Below are 18,057 nucleotides of genomic sequence, written 5' to 3'. Positions count from 1 at the left end.
TGACTGCATCTGCGTTGTCATGTAGTCAGTGGTTCCATGGAGTCTAGTGAGGCAGTCAGAATTTTGCAGAGCAGGGTTGCACTAAATACTATCGCTAGTAAATGTAAAAAAAAGAAAAAAAGACGATAAAGGCCAGTCAATAAAGACAGAGAAATTGCGATTAGGGGAAAAATTTTGTGATCACAAAGTTATGCACAGTGATATGATGAAGTGCCCTCAACAACATACTAAAAATCCTAACCAGTGAGGTGGGAACGTTAGGGCGGAGGGAGGACGTTTAAAGGTCACTTTTTTATCTTTTAACTCAAAACGTGTGGCTTCTTGCGAAGATGTTTCTCGGTAGAAAATTAAATTACATTAAATTTATTGGAAAAGACGTATTCATTTTTCCTCTAGGATTGACAGTTTCTAGGTTGCTGGCGATGTAAAAATTGCAGATGGTGAAAAATATTGTTTTTACGTTATAAAATTAATGTTTATCTTTAAGTGAAGTGGATTAAAAACAAATATTAAATGAGCATACCTCGCTTAAGTGTGATAGATAAATCGTATTTCGGTTGTGTAACAAAGTGAAGGGGGGAGGGGGGGGACGTGAGGAATAGAAGTATGCGGTAAGGTAGGTCGCAGGATTATGTTCATGCATTTCCCTCCTGTATAGGTCTGCAATTTGAAGATCGAACAGGTGATTTCCCACTCTATCCATGGCCCCCTCCCCCTTGCGTGGCTTCTTAGCAACAACAGGGTGCCTCGTAAAGCCATACAAAAATCACTGGCGATGCATTGCGGGGATGTTTATTTTCCACAAAATGCGTTAACATTACCTCATGCTGATATGAGATACTAACAACACTAACACAAGAAACGCATATGGACAGTATCTACGTAAACTCCGTCTGTTCTACACCGCTAGAGGCGAAATTGGTTCTGTCTTCCTGTTCGGTAGCTGTAGCGCTCTTCCGGGAAATGGAACTTCCCCCACCATGAGTGATGCTCGCTTTTCATTTTTCAAACAGACTATACCTACCCAGGATTTCCTGTCCTTTTCTCTTATGCGAATAGACAAAACAATTTCATTGAGCTCGTGCTTATAAAGTGGATTTATTTTCAGTCTATTAATCGCAGCTGCTAAGTAGGATATTAGGTAAAAATTTCAACAGCTGCAGCTGTCAACTGTGTACTTCATTGAAGGGCCTGTCCAAAGTGGAACATGCTGTCAACGTGTGTTCGACCATGTCTATTTCATTGTCCCCGCTATCTCTATCTGGAAAACTTTTCACAGCGTGAGGGGTGTCAAATCACCCTAACCTCAGCTCTCCCAACATCTGCAGAGACCAAGAGGTTTAAATTCCATCCCTCTAGAACAGAAGAAGGTATTATAGAACTTCAAATATTTCAACACAAATCAAGCAATGCATTACAGCAGATTGCAATTCTAGACTTGAACATCATCAGTCCCATTGCATTCAAACATATTCACACCTACGTTGGAAAATACATTGTGGGTGAGTGGTAAGTATTTCCACTCAGTGCAGGCGACTCTAGTGTGAGGTAAGGTGGGTCGCAGGATTATGTTCATGCATTTCCCTCCTGTATAGGTCTGCAATTTGAAGATCGAACAGTTGATTCCCCACTCTATCCATGCCCTCCACCTCCTGAACGGAAAAGATTTCTGCAGATTGTCAGAAGTACAGTAATGGGTAGAGAAAGGCATTATTCTTCTAGCCACTCATTCATTCATCACCAAGTGACTACAACACAATTACACAGTTTTACAGTACGCTGCCAACAATAGACAACTGCACGGTCTCACATTTACAAATCCAATCCCTTTCCCCAATATCACATAGGTCACTGAGAACAATATACAAATGAAGCACTTTTCAGTCATTGTTTATTGGAGCATATTTTAAATAACAGTTCCTTTAACACCTGCAAAAGTACTCATTTAATAAACTGAAAATAACCACTTTATATACACACGAACACAGTGAAGTTAATTTGTCTACTCACACAAGAAAACTCGACAGTATATGCTGGGAGGGGGTAGAGCCTGTCTTTAAATTGGAAATCTAGCAGCGCTCGTAACGTGTGAAGTAGTCTTTCCCGGAAGAACAATACTGCTGTCGTACAGGATGGTTAAGAATCATTATCCTCTCTAGCACTTATATATTTCTTGTGCTGGCATTATTAGTATATATATTTGCTTTCCATATAGTGTTAAGAAATTTTCTGGAAACGAAACACATCCTGGACATGTCTCCGCAATGTGTCGCCAGTGCCTCATAAACCGCGCTGTGGAGGTTCGATATACACTCCTGGAAATTGAAATAAGAACACCGTGAATTCATTGTCCCAGGAAGGGGAAACTTTATTGACACATTCCTGGGGTCAGATACATCACATGATCACACTGACAGAACCACAGGCACATAGACACAGGCAACAGAGCATGCACAATGTCGGCACTAGTACAGTGTATATCCACCTTTCGCAGCAATGCAGGCTGCTATTCTCCCATGGAGACGATCGTAGAGATGCTGGATGTAGTCCTGTGGAACGGCTTGCCATGCCATTTCCACCTGGCGCCTCAGTTGGACCAGCGTTCGTGCTGGACGTGCAGACCGCGTGAGACGACGCTTCATCCAGTCCCAAACATGCTCAATGGGGGACAGATCCGGAGATCTTTCTGGCCAGGGTAGTTGACTTACACCTTCTAGAGCACGTTGGGTGGCACGGGATACATGCGGACGTGCATTGTCCTGTTGGAACAGCAAGTTCCCTTGCCGGTCTAGGAATGGTAGAACGATGGGTTCGATGACGGTTTGGATGTACCGTGCACTATTCAGTGTCCCCTCGACGATCACCAGTGGTGTACGGCCAGTGTAGGAGATCGCTCCCCACACCATGATGCCGGGTGTTGGCCCTGTGTGCCTCGGTCGTATGCAGTCCTGATTGTGGCGCTCACCTGCACGGCGCCAAACACGCATACGACCATCATTGGCACCAAGGCAGAAGCGACTCTCATCGCTGAAGACGACACGTCTCCATTCGTCCCTCCATTCACGCCTGTCGCGACACCACTGGAGGCGGGCTGCACGATGTTGGGGCGTGAGCGGAAGACGGCCTAACGGTGTGCGGGACCGTAGCACAGCTTCATGGAGACGGTTGCGAATGGTCCTCGCCGATACCCCAGGAGCAACAGTGTCCCTAATTTGCTGGGAAGTGGCGGTGCGGTCCCCTACGGCACTGCGTAGGATCCTACGGTCTTGGCGTGCATCCGTGCGTCGCTGCGGTCCGGTCCCAGGTCGACGGGCACGTGCACCTTCCGCCGACCACTGGCGACAACATCGATGTACTGTGGAGACCTCACGCCCCACGTGTTGAGCGATTCGGCGGTACGTCCACCCGGCCTCCCGCATGCCCACTATACGCCCTCGCTCAAAGTCCGTCAACTGCACATACGGTTCACGTCCACGCTGTCGCGGCATGCTACCAGTGTTAAAGACTGCGATGGAGCTCCGTATGCCACGGCAAACTGGCTGACACTGACGGCGGCGGTGCACAAATGCTGCGCAGCTAGCGCCATTCGACGGCCAACACCGCGGTTCCTGGTGTGTCCACTGTGCCGTGCGTGTGATCATTGCTTGTACAGTCCTCTCGCAGTGTCCGGAGCAAGTATGGTGGGTCTGACACACCGGTGTCAATGTGTTCTTTTTTCCATTTCCAGGAGTGTAACTCTATGAAACTCTGTGTAGTGACTTCTTGTGCTGTAGTGGGGTAGCGAGAGTTGAGATCTTCACTTTTTAGACCTACGAAGGAGGGAAGTGCACGATCGCAATCCGGCGACGTAGCTGACCTCGCGCTTTTACTTCACACATCCCCCCTCCTCCTTCACCCTATTACACCTATCTGCCATACTTATAGGAGGTACAAATATTTAAAATCTTGCGCCGGAGGTTCGAGTCCTCCCTCAGGCATACGTGTGTTTGTTATTCTCAGCATAAGTTATTTTAAATTAGTTTAAGTAGTGTGTAAGTCTAGGGACAAATGACCTCAGCAGTTTGGTCCCATAGGAATTCGCACACACATTTAAAAATTTTTTAACACACTTCATTTAAAGATAAACATTAACTTTATGCCGCTAAAACAATATTTTTATAATCAGTGATTTTTTTCCATCCCCTATAATGCGGAAACTATTAGTCCTAGAGGAAAATGACTATCACCTTTTTTTGTAGAGAATTTAATGTAATTTCATTTCGTGCTGAGAAAAATTTTCGCTAGACCCAGTGGTTCTCGAGTAATTCGAGTAAAACATAAAAAAGTGACTTTTAAACGTCCTCGCACTCCAACAATCACAACCCACTTGTCAGGATTTAAGACACTCCTTCTTGCGAGTACACGATTTTTTGCTCTTGCATTGAGTTTTCCTTTTGCATTGCCTGGACTAACAGGTAGACAGTAGAAATGTAGTAAGAGGAAGAATACTAATTAGTAGTACACAGAAAAAGGGACTAACAAGGTGTTACTAAGCATGCACTATTCGAGCTTAAAGTGATTCAAGCGGTTCAGTTTAACCATTGTTTATGGATGATAACAATTTTCGCCTTATACTGGGTTTTCTGATAAGGTTTCATATGATTTTCGTAGGGAATATTCTAGACTGAGACTAATTAGGGTAAAAAATATTACTGTAAATTTTGTGATTGCGAGAGTGACGTGATACTGTTAGGTTTGAAACGCAAGTCCAGTAAACAGTGATTACAATTACGTTTTGTTTGTCTGAATCATGAGTATAAACTATGCATACTCTTTTACCTATCTGGCTTAAAATGTAAAACAATCCATTTTATTCAGCTCGGAGAGGGGCACTGCACAGCTCTTCACCTTCCTTATTTTTCTGTATGTGTCTTCTAGTTCTCTAAGTAATTTCCGAGCGTCTTTAATGAAGCATGCGATCGCTAACGTCCATGAAATATAGGAAGCGGTGGAGCTGGAAGCCTGTACGTCCCAGCCTTTATCGTCAAACTACGAACCAGAACAACTTGCTCCTCTACATACATTACTCACTCACAGTAATCCAAACAGCTGGTTTCTTTGCCGCCTGAAAACGAGCCTTCAAAGTGGAGAAAACGATTGAGTTAGGAGCGCAGTGCTATTAGAAAGTAACGTTTTGGTAGATTAAAACGTGTGCCAAACTGGGACTCGAAGCGAGGAACTTTGCCGTTCACGGGCAAGTTCTCACCAACTGAGCTATGTAAGTACGACACTCTACCTCTTCTCCTAACTTCCAGACTTCATGAGAAGAAGCACTGGTGGAAGTCAAGCAGTGAGGGTGGGACTTCGGTCATGCATATAGCTCAGTCGGTGCGGATTTGCCCCAGGTTTCACCTGCCAGAAAGTAAATAGTGAATGTGAGGGAAACACGACCGAAAAAAGATGACAGAAAAATGAAATAGACAAGTACGAGGCCTATTTTTTTCCAGCTCTGATCCGTCTCGAAATTAAAAGCACAGTGAAAATCAAATGGTTCAGATGGTTCAAATGGCTCTGAGCACTATGGCACTTAATATCTGAGGTCATCAGTCCCCTAGACTTAGAACTACTTAGACCTAACTAACCTAAGGACATCACACACAACCAAGCCCGAGGAAGAATTCGAACCTGCGACCGTAGCAGCAGCGCGGTTCCGGACTGAAGCGCCTAGAACCTCTCGGCCGCAACTGCAGGCTAGTGAAAATCCCATAAAGCTTTGTGCACATGTGTTGCTCAGCGTCTCTAATATGCCACAATCGCGTCACCTCGTATTTTTCAGTTCTGAGCGCACATTGTTTCCAAATTTTGTTAGGGGGATATTGTAAAGGGACACCCTCCTCTAGCTGTACTTTTCCTCAGTAGAAGTATGCGATACCAAAAATATTTTAAAAAATTTAAACAGGTTAATATTATCTCAACTGTTTTGCTAAGCGAATTGCATATGATTCTGTGCACGATACCGAGCGAGGTGGCGCAGTGGTTAGCACACTGGACTCGCATTCGGGAGGACGACTGTTCAATCTCGCGTCCGGCCATCCTGATTTAGGTTTTCCGTGATTTCCCTGAATCGCTCTAGGCAAATGCCGGGATGGTTCCTCTGAAAGGGCACGGCCGACTTCCTTCCCCGTCCTTCCCTAATCCAATGAGACCGATGACCTCGCTGTTTGGTCTCTTCCCCCAAACAACCAACCAACCAATATTTCAGAGTATAAAAAGAAATTATTTTATTTGTTACAATCGCTATGTGCTGGCTTTGAATGTACAGTTAATCTATAATGTCAAAAATGTCAGCTCCAAGAATCAGCCCCTAGAATTGAAGAACTGGAGCCATCTACGAGAAAAGAAGATAAGTAAAAAGTTTATTGTAAATCTTACACCTCTCGAAGCTTATTAAAAGAGTTAATCATGAAGCCAGTGACGATCAACAAATGGTGTGAGAGAGGGGTGGATTACAAGGAGGAGTTCTGCCTTATTTCATGCAGCCCACATAACGTAACTGTCATGCGTGACAACAAAGTGTGACAATGGTGCAGGAACTTTGAAGCTGGACATACAGATGTTGGTGCTGCAGACGGCCAGCGAAAGAAGTGAGTCTGAATCGACAGTCTTTTTCAGCGTGCGGTTCAAGCTGTTTCGAGACTACCGTCTATGAAAGGAAATTCAGAACAAGCGAAGAGGAATGTTGCCATAAGGAATTGTCCTTCTTCATATCAATGGTTGGCCGCACACAGCAGCTGCAACGAAGAGGCTGCTCCAGCGTTTTGAATATAGAAAGTGTCTGATCACCCAACATGCAGCCAGGACTTGGCTCCCTCTGATTTTCATCTCTTTGCTCACAGAAACCGGTGGCTGTGAGGACAGCATTTTAGCACAAACAGTGAGCTGCAGACCAGTGTAAACAACTGGTAGAAAGCACAGGCGGCTACCTTCTACAACTACAGAAGGAAAGATGGTACAACGCTACGACAAACGTCTAAGTCGGAACGGTGACTAGGTAGAGACCTTAAAAGAAAAAAAAAAGAGGTTTTAGGATGGGAGACGGAATACTACTGATAGAAACACTTTTTAGAAGAAAGATCTTAGAAAAAATCCTGATTTGCACAATAGTCCCTTTATTGCGAACTATTATTCTGAGGTATAAAATGACAATTATTGTATGTAATAATAGTTTTTAATAAACCAGTTAACAGCTGTTGTGAAAATGAAGGTGTTTCATTTGGAAGCTGTAAGTCCCTGTCTCCGTAATGCAAAGATTTCAGCGTTTCGCATACCGCTGACATCGAGAGCATCAGATAGGATAATGATCGGAACCAATGTCGACCATACAATTTTTAAGAAACATGGCAGTCACCTTAACCGGTTCGGTGAAACAACGGAATACCAGAATACGGATGGCCAAATTGAATTCCTTCCCTCCTGACTCTCGTCTCTTTTGTTTCATATATGAGTTATTTACAATTCCCGTATTCGGGACGGCTGACAGTGGTCTAGCTACAATACTTACACACATACACGAACATCTATATGAAGAGATAGTGAGGCTGAAAGGCGTGTCGTTATGCTCATTACATGCATAGTTTTATAGTTTACGGGAATGATTACGGTGCGTCCTCCTTGTATCTGTATATTGGGGATTTGAATGAGAAAAAAATTGAGGAGAGTATAGTTTCTTTTTATTTTTTTAGTCATCAGTCTCCTTGCCTACCACCGCAGTTATTTGCTGATTGTATTTTAATCTCTGTTTCACTCTACAGGTACCTACCATCCAGTCCCTTCTTATCGTCAGTGTCCTTCATATATTTCTTTCCTCGCCGATTCTAGGAAGAACCTCCTCATTGCTTACCTTTGCAGTTCACCTAATTTTTGTCATTCTCCTGGTAACACCACATCTCAAATCGATTCTGTTCTGTTCTGGTTTTCCCACAGTCCATATATTACAACCATTCAATGCTGCGCTCCAAATGTACATTCTCAGAAATTCCTTCGTCGAATTAAGGCCAGTTTTGGTACTAGTAGACTTCTCTTAGCCAGGAATGCCTTTTTGCCATTGCTAGTCTGCTTTTTATGTCCTTCTTGCTCCGTCCACCACTAGTTATTTTGCTGATTAGGTAGAAGAATTCCTTGACTTCATCTATTTTATGGCCCCCGATTCTGCTGCGTCTAAGTATTTTCGACTTTCTTCGATTTATTCTCAGTCCATATGCTGTACTCATTAGACTGTTCATTCCATTCAGCAGATCCAGTAAGTCTTCATCACTCTCGCTGAGGTTTACAAGCCATCAGCGAATTTTGTGATTGATATTCTTTCACCTTTAATTTTAATCCCACTCTTGCACTCTTCTTTAATTGCCTTCGTTGCTTCCTCGATGTATAGATTGAACAGTAGGAGCGAAAGACTACATCTTCGCCGTACTACCTTTTTAACCCGAGCCGTTTGTTCTTGGTCTTCAAGACTTACTGTTCTCTCTTGGTTCTTCTACATATTGTATGTTATCAGACATTCCCTGTAGCTTACCTCTTTCTTTCTGAGAATTCCGAACATTTTGCAAGCACCATTTACATCGTCGAATGGTTTTTGTCGGTCGCCAAATCCTATGAACATGTTTTGATTTTCTTCAGTCTTTCTTCCATTATCAACCGCAACGTAGAACTACCTCTCTGATGCCTCTACCTTTTCAAAAGCGGAACTGATCGTCATCTAACAGATCCTTTTCCATTATTCTGTGTATTACTCTTGTCAGCAGTTGTGATGCACGATACGTTAAGCAGATTGTGCGATAATTCTCGCACTTGTCGGCTCTTGCTACACTCCTGGAAATGGAAAAAAGAACACATTGACACCGGTGTGTCAGACCCACCATACTTGCTCCGGACACTGCGAGAGGGCTGTACAAGCAATGATCACACGCACGGCACAGCGGACACACCAGGAACCGCTGTGTTGGCCGTCGAATGGCGCTAGCTGCGCAGCATTTGTGCACCGCCGCCGTCAGTGTCAGCCAGTTTGCCGTGGCATACGGAGCTCCATCGCAGTCTTTAACACTGGTAGCATGCCGCGACAGCGTGGACGTGAACCGTATGTGCAGTTGACGGACTTTGAGCGAGGGCGTATAGTGGGCATGCGGGAGGCCGGGTGGACGTACCGCCGAATTGCTCAACACGTGGGGCGTGAGGTCACCACAGTACATCGATGTTGTCGCCAGTGGTCGGCGGAAGGTGCACGTGCCCGTCGACCTGGGACCGGACCGCAGCGACGCACGGATGCACGCCAAGACCGTAGGATCCTACGCAGTGCCGTAGGGGACCGCACCGCCACTTCCCAGCAAATTAGGGACACTGTTGCTCCTGGGGTATCGGCGAGGACCATTCGCAACAGTCTCCATGAAGCTGGGCTACGGTCCCGCACACCGTTAGGCCGTCTTCCGCTCACGCCCCAACATCGTGCAGCCCGCCTCCAGTGGTGTCGCGACAGGCGTGAATGGAGGGACGAATGGAGACGTGTCGTCTTCAGCGATGAGAGTCGCTTCTGCCTTGGTGCCAATGACGGTCGTATGCGTGTTTGGCGCCGTGCAGGTGAGCGCCACAATCAGGACTGCATACGACCGAGGCACACAGGGCCAACACCCGGCATCATGGTGTGGGGAGCGATCTCCTACACTGGCCGTACACCACTGGTGATCGTCGAGGGGACACTGAATAGTGCACGGTACATCCAAACCGTCATCGAACCCATCGTTCTACCATTCCTAGACCGGCAAGGGAACTTGCTGTTCCAACAGGACAATGCACGTCCGCATGTATCCCGTGCCACCCAACGTGCTCTAGAAGGTGTAAGTCAACTACCCTGGCCAGCAAGATCTCCGGATCTGTCCCCCATTGAGCATGTTTGGGACTGGATGAAGCGTCGTCTCACGCGGTCTGCACTTCCAGCACGAACGCTGGTCCAACTGAGGCGCCAGGTGGAAATGGCATGGCAAGCCGTTCCACAGGACTACATCCAGCATCTCTACGATCGTCTCCATGGGAGAATAGCAGCCTGCATTGCTGCGAAAGGTGGATATACACTGTACTAGTGCCGACATTGTGCATGCTCTGTTGCCTGTGTCTATGTGCCTGTGGTTCTGTCAGTGTGATCATGTGATGTATCTGACCCCAGGAATGTGTCAATAAAGTTTCCCCTTCCTGGGACAATGAATTCACGGTGTTCTTATTTCAATTTCCAGGAGTGTATTTTCGGCATTATGTGGATGATGAATTTCCGAAAATCTGGTGGTCTATCGTCAGTCTCATACATTGTACTCACCAACGTGAATACTCATTTTGTTGCTATTGCCACCAATGATTTTAGAAATTCCGGTAGGATGGTATCTACCCCTTTTGCCTTATTTGACCTTAAGTCGTCCAAAGCTATTTGAAATAGTTATTCTGATACTGGATCCTCTAACTTCTCCCTGTCGACTCTTGGTTCTTCTTCTATCACATCGTCAGACTCCTCCCTTCATAGAGGATTTCAACGTATTCTTCCCTTCGGTCCGCTCTCTCCTTTGCATTTAATGGTGGAACTCCCATTGCTCTCATAATGTTACCGCCCTTGTTTTCAATTTCAGTGAAAGCTGTATCGACTTTTCTGTTTGCTGAGTTAGTCCTTCTGGCAGTCATTTCTTTTTCGATTTCTTCTCATTTTCCTGCACTTTATATGTATTTCATTCCTAAGTGGCTTGTATTGTTGTATTCCTGAATTTCCCTGAATATTTTTGTAGTTCCTTCTATCGTCGTATAACATCTTCATGAACTGTTATTATCTCTTCGTCTTCTGCTTTGGACGTCGGCCTTTATATGTGAATTGTTGCTGTCGTTGTTGGTTTGCTGTCGATCCTGATGAGAACAAACCTGCCAGTGAACTGCTCACAGTAACTTAATCTCTGCCGTGCCTTCCTATTCATAACGAATGCTACTTCCGTTATGTCACTTTCTGCTGCTATTTTTATTACTCCATACTTGCCTGACCAAAATCCTTGTATTATTTCACCCATTTCAAAAAAATGGCTCTGAGCACTACGGGACGTAATATCTGAGGTCATCAGTCCCCTAGAACTTAGAACTACTTAAACCTAACTAACCTAAGGACATCACACACACCCATGCCCGAGGCAGGATTCGAACCTGCGACCGTAGCGGTCGCGCGGTTCCAGACTGAAGCGCCTAGAACCGCTCGGCCACAACGACCGGCTCACCCATTTCAGGTCACAGTTGTTGCATCCGTGCTCTAGGGGTAGCGTCTTTGATTAGTAATCAAAACGTCCTCGGTCCCAGGTTCAGGCCCCTCCATCACTTGAATTTTAAATAAAAATTGTCATCAATGGTGTCCGAATAACTCCAGGATAAGAAGTCACCCTCATTTTGTCTACGACCTTGTCAAAGAGCGTGGAGGAGCGGACAAAGTTGAGAAGCACTCTCTTGCCGTTGGGGTCGGAAACTGTTCCTAAAGGCGGAAGGACCAGCAATGATCAACCGCATGAGGAAACCACTGCACTAGAGACACATAACGCTTATCCACAGGACATGTGACCTGTAACTGAAAAAAAGTCAAGACGATCTCTCCATTGGCAAAAGATTCCGGAGTAGTCCCCCAATTTAGATCTCCAGGAGGAGACTGATAAAGGGGAGGTGACCATGACAAAAAGATTGAATAACCAACGGAAGGAAAACGTTCTACGTGCCAGGGCCTGGAATGTTATAAGCTAGAACGTGGTAGAGAACCTAGGAAACCTGGGGAAATGCTAAGACTTAGTCTAGATACACTGGACGCCAGTGAAGCGAAATGGAAAGAAGACAAGGATTTCAGGTTAGATGAGTGTAGGTAATATCAACAGCAGCAGAAAATCGTATAACGGGAGTAGGGTCCCTTATGAATAGGAAAGTAGGGCAGTGAATGAGTTACTGTGAACAAATCAGTGATAGGGTTGATCTTATCAGAATCGACAGCAAACCAACACCGACAACGATAGTTCACGCATACATGCCGCAAACTGAAGAGATGTAGAAGGTATATGAGGATATTGAAAGGGTATACAGTACGTAAAGGGAGATGGAAATCTAATAGTCATGGCGGACGGGAATGCAGTTGTATGGTCGGAGTAGAAGGAAATGTTACAGGAAAATATTGACTTGGGAAAGGAATGAGAGAGGGGAAAGATTGAGTTCTGTAATAAATTTCAGCTAGCATTAGCGAATACTCTGTTCAAGAATCACAAGAGAAGAAGCTATACTTTGAAGAGGCTAGGTGATACGGGAAGATTTCAGTTAGATTATGTCGTGGTCAGACAGAGATTCCGAAATCAGATATTGGATTGTAAGGTGTACCCAGGAGCAGATACAGACTCAGATCACAATGTAGTAGTGATGAAGAATGGGATGAAGTTTAAGAGATTAGTCAGGAAGAATTAATACTTAGAGAATTAGGACATGGAAATACTAAGAAATGACGAGATAGGTCTCATGTTTTCTAAGGCTATAGGTATAGCAGTATGGAATAGCCCAATAGGTACAAAGATGGTAACTGCGAAGAAGCCATGGTAACAGAAAAAAATTACTTAAATTGATTGATGAAAGAAGCAAGTATAGAAATGTTCAGGGAAATTCAGGGATACAGAAATGCAAATCACTTAGGAAAGAGATAAAGAAAAAATGTGGGGAATCTAAGGGGAAACGGCTGCAGGAAAAACATGGAGAAATCGGAAAAGAATTGACTGTCAGAAGGACTGACTCATCATGTAAAAAAGTCAAAACAACCTTCGATGGAATTAAAAGCAAGGGTGGTAGTATTGAGATAGCAATGGGTATTCCGGTGTTCAATGCACAGGAAGAGTACATTGGAGGCTTTTATGAGGGGGAAGATTTGTCTGACGGTTTGATAGAAAAAGAAATAGAAGTCGACAGGGATGAAATAGGTGATCCAGTATTAGAATCAGAATCTGAAAGAGCTTTGGAGCACTTAATATCGAATAAGGCAGAAGAGATAGATAACATTACATAAGAATTTTGTGAAACCATTGAGGAAGTGGCAACAAAGCGACTATTCACGTTGGTGTGTAGAATGTCTGAAGCTAGTGATATACCATCTGACTTCCGGAAAACATTATCCATACAATTCAGAAGACTGCAAGAGCCGAAAAATGCGAGAATTACCGCACAATTAGCGTAACAGCTCATGTATCCAAGTTTCGACTAGAATAATATACAGAATAAAGAAAAGGTAATTGAGGATGAGTTAGATGGGGATCAATTTGGCGTTAGGAAAGGTAAAGGGACCAGAGAACGAAATTACTGAAATAAAAGGAAGTTCAAGAGTGGAATTAAAATTCAAGGTGAAATGATATCAATGATAAGTTCGCTGATGGAAGTGAAGAAAGGTTGCAAGACCTACCGAATGCAACGAACAATATAATGAATGCAGAATATGGATTCTGAGAGTAAATCGAAGGAAGACGAAAGCAATGAGAAGTAGCAGAAATGAGAACAGCGAGAAATTTAACAACAGAATCTGGGGTCATAAGGTAGGAGAAGTCAAGGAAATCTGCTATCTTCGAAGCAAAATAGCCCATGATGGATGGAGCAAATAGGACATAAAAATCAGATTAGCAATGACATATTTCTGGCCAAAAGAAGTCTACTAGTATCGTGCATAGGCATTAAGTTGAGGAATAAATTCCTCAGAATGTACGTTTGGAGCACAGCATCATATAGTGGTGAAAAACAAAAAAAGTCGCTAGCCAAAACTGAACCTAGAGTGAGCCTAAGCGTTTCTCTTTTCAGATATTCTAGCTTCCTTACCAATTCTGAGTATTTCTGACATTCCATGTCCCGACTCATAGGATGTTACCTTTTCGCCGGTTATGCAATCTTTTTTTTCGTTTTTTTCGCTATGGGACTTAACATCTGAGGTCATCAGTCCCTTAGAACTTAGAACTACTTAAACCTAACTAACCTAAGGGCATCACACACACATCCAAGACCGAGGCAGGATTCGAACCTGCGACCATAGCAGTCGCGCGGTTCCGGACTGAAGCGCCTAGAACCGCTCATCACTGCGGGCGGCCATGGTCACCCCCCCCCCCCCCCCCTTTTGCAGTCTGCTCCCAGAGATCCAAATGTGAGACTCGTCACTCGTCCGGTCTCTTTTGCAACTGGGGAGAGATAACCATGACACTTTTTCAATTAGAACCCATATGTCCTGGCATACACATTTTGTGTCTTTAATGCAGTGTTTTCCATTGCGTTCTGATTTCTCACGCCGTTGATCACTCATTCTTCCGCCTTTTAGGGTCAGTTTCCCACCACAAGTGTAGGAGAGCGCCCTGAACATCTGCCCACTTCTTCGTCCTCTTTGACAAGACCGTTGGCAGAACGAGGGTGACTTATTATGCCGGAAGTCTTTGGTCGCCATTGCTAACGACGTTTATTCGAAATTAAGCAGTGGCGAGTTTCGGCCCCGACACCGAGGACGTTTTGACTATTAGTCGAAAACGCTACCGCTAGACTGTGGGCAGTCATACCGGGTTTTATGTGCTTTGAATGACATACACTGTATTACTCGGTAAGGCGTTGCGATTATTCGGCTGCAGCCGTAACTAACTTGGTCACATGACTATGGACTGTCACGTAGCAGTTCAAAGTAGCACTTGTTTTACCTTGCAGTGGATCACGAAAAGTCGTCGTAGAAAATACGTTCGCAGGAAGCCGCGACAAAATGCTATGAACATCATTAATTTTACTGATAAGCAGTTAGAACGCAAAAGGTTTGGTGGTGTCAGCAGAGAAGAGAAAAGACAACAAAAGGTGCAAGCAAATGTTGACGCTACTTGGACGTCTTGTCCTTCAGGTTCGCTGCTTTTGTAGCCAGGCATTTTTTCAGTTGGCCTCCAGTGCTGAGTGGACCTCCTTCCAGTCCTTAACATGAGAAAAAATTCTAGATGGTTAGCAAGAATCGAACCCTTGATCTAGGCGTTACCTGCCAAAAATACTAATCATCAAACCACGTGATCAGTTCTCTTTTAGTACTGTAAGTCTTGAAAGGCCGTATATCACACGATATGAAAGTGTGTGACGACCTCTCGATTGTAGATATTTTGAAGGGCGAGGAAACTGAAAAAATTAGGGTGACCCATTGATAGTGGCCGGGCCAAAAATCTCACGAAATAAGAATCTAACGAAAAGACTACAAAGAACGAAACTCGTTTAGCTTGAAGGGGGAAACCAGATGGCGCTATGGTTGGCCCGCTAGATAGCGCTGCCATAGGTCAAACGGATATCAATTCCGTTTTCTAAAATAGGAACCCCCATTTTTTATTAGATATTCGTGTAGCACGTAAATAAATACGAATGTTTTAGTTGGACCACCTTTTTCGCTTTCTTATAGATGGCGCTGTAATAGTCACAAACGTATAAGTACATGGTATCACGTAACATTCCGCCAGTGCGGACGGTATTTGCTTTTTTATACATTACCCGTGCTAAATGGACCTTTCACCAGTTGCGGAAAAGGTCGATATCGTGCTGATGTATGGCTGTTGTGATCAAAATGCCCAACGGGCGTGTGATATGTATACTGCTCGGTATCCTGGACGACATCATCCAGGTGTCCAGACCGTTCGCCGGACAGTTACGTTATTTAAGGAAACAAGAAGTGTTCAGCCACATGTGAAAAGTCAACCACGATCTGCGACGAATGATGATGCCGAAGTAGGTGTTTTAGCTGCTGTCGCGGCTAATCCGCACATCAGTAACAGACAAATTGCGCGAGAATCGGGAATCTCAAAAACGCCGATGTTGAGAATGCTACATCAACATCGATTGCACCCGTACTATATTTCTATGCACCAGGAATTGCATGGCGACGACTTTGAGCGTCGTGTACAGTTCTGCCACTGGACACAAGAGAAATTACGGGACGATGACTGCTTTTTTGCACGCGTTTTATTTAGCGACGAAGCGTCATTCACCAACAGCGGTAACGTAAACCGGCGTAATATGCACTATTGGGGAACGGAAAACCCACGATGGCTGCGACAAGTGGAATATCAGCAACCTTGGCGGGTTAATGTATGGTGCGGCATTATGGGAGGAAGGATAATTGGCCTCCATTTTATCGATGGCAATCTAAATGGTGCAAATGTATGCTGATTTCCTACGTAATGTTCTACCGATGTTACTACAAGATGTTTCACTGCATGACAGAATGGCGATGTACTTCCAACATGATGGATGTCCGGCACATAGCTCGCGTGCAGTTGAAGCGGTATTGAATAGCATATTTCATGACAGGTGTATTAGTCGTCGAAGCACCATACCATAGCCCATACGTTCACCGGATCTGACGTCCCAGGATTTCTTTCTATGGGGAAAGTTGAAGGATATTTGCTATCGTGATCCGTCGACAACGCCTGACAACATGCGTCAGCGCATTGTCAATGTATGTGGGAACATTACGGAAGGGGAAATGTTCGCTGTTGAGAGGAATGTCATTACACGTATTGCCAAATGCATTGAGGTTGACGGACGTCATTTTGAGCATTTATTGCATTAATGTGGCATTTACAGGTAATCACGCTGTAACAACATGCGTTCTCAGAAGTGATAAGTTCACAGAAGTACATGTATCACATTTGAACAACCGAAATAAAATGTTCAAACGTACGTACGTTCTGTATTTTAATTTAAACAACCTACCTGTTACCAAGTGTTCGTCTAAAACTGTGGGCCATATGTTTGTGTCTATTACAGTGAAATCTATCACAAAGCGAAAAAAGTGGTCCAACTAAAACACTCATAATTCTTTACGTACTACACGAATATGTAATAAAAATGGGGGTTCCTATTTTAAAAAACGCAGTTGATATCCGTTTGACCTATGGCGGAACCATCTAGTGGGCCAACCATAGCGCCATCTGGTTTTCCCTTTCTAGCTAGACAAGTTTCGTTCTTTCTAGTTTTTTCGTTTGACGCTTATTTCGTGAGATATTTGGCCCGGTCACGATCAATAGACCACCCTGTATAACAAAAACAGTGGGCACAGATTCGGTCAAAGAGTCGGCATTATCATCCATGACTTAAAACAACGGACGGTGAATCAGCAAACGCAGCTGTGGGAAACAGCGAAGTGTAGTGAGCACATGTAGGTAAAATATACAGGGTGTCCCAGCTATCTTGTCCACCCAAAATATCTCTGGAACAATAACAGCTATTGGAAAACGACTTTCACCATCAATGTAGGGCTGGGGCCCATGAATGTACATATTTGGAAACATTCTAAAACGAAAGCATGTGTGTTTTTTAACACAAACTTATGTTTTTTTAAATGGACCTCCCATATTTTTTCTTCAGCAATCCATAGCATGACAAAGTACATACACAATGGCGTTGATTGCATCGCATTATTCCCATTACATCCCGAGATATTGAGACGCGAAGTTGACGCTTGAAACACCCGCATGCGCTGATAGCGCACGTCCTGAGGCTCAGGCGTGAACCCCATGCTGCAGGATGGCAGCAGACCGTATTATTCGTTTCGGACCTCTTGATAAGTATGGAAGTGTGATTACACATGTCAATCACATCGCGATCACGGGCAGCATGGGGTTCACGCCTGAGCCTCAGGACGTGCGCTAGCAGCGCATGTCGGGTGTTTCAAGCGTCAACTTCGCGTCTCAATATCTCGGGATGTAATGGGAATATTGCGATGCAATCAACGCCATTGTGTATGTGCTTTGTCATGCTATGGATTGCTGAAGAAAAAATATAGGAGGTCCATTAAAAAAACATAAGTTTGTGTTAAAAAACACATATGCTTTCGGTTTAGAATGTTTCCAAATATGTACATTCATGGGCCCCAGCCCTACATTGATACCGGTGAAAGTCGTTTTCCAATAGCTGTTATTGTTCCAGAGATATTTTGGGTGGACATGATAGCTGGGACACCCTGTATAGCACATCTATTCTATTCTAATTCTAAACGGGAATTTC

The sequence above is a fragment of the Schistocerca nitens genome, chromosome 1, assembly GCF_023898315.1.
Source record: "Schistocerca nitens isolate TAMUIC-IGC-003100 chromosome 1, iqSchNite1.1, whole genome shotgun sequence".
Lineage (NCBI taxonomy): Eukaryota > Metazoa > Arthropoda > Insecta > Orthoptera > Acrididae > Schistocerca > Schistocerca nitens.
The sequence above is the reverse complement of the archived record's forward strand: the minus strand, read 5'-3'. Positions refer to the sequence as shown.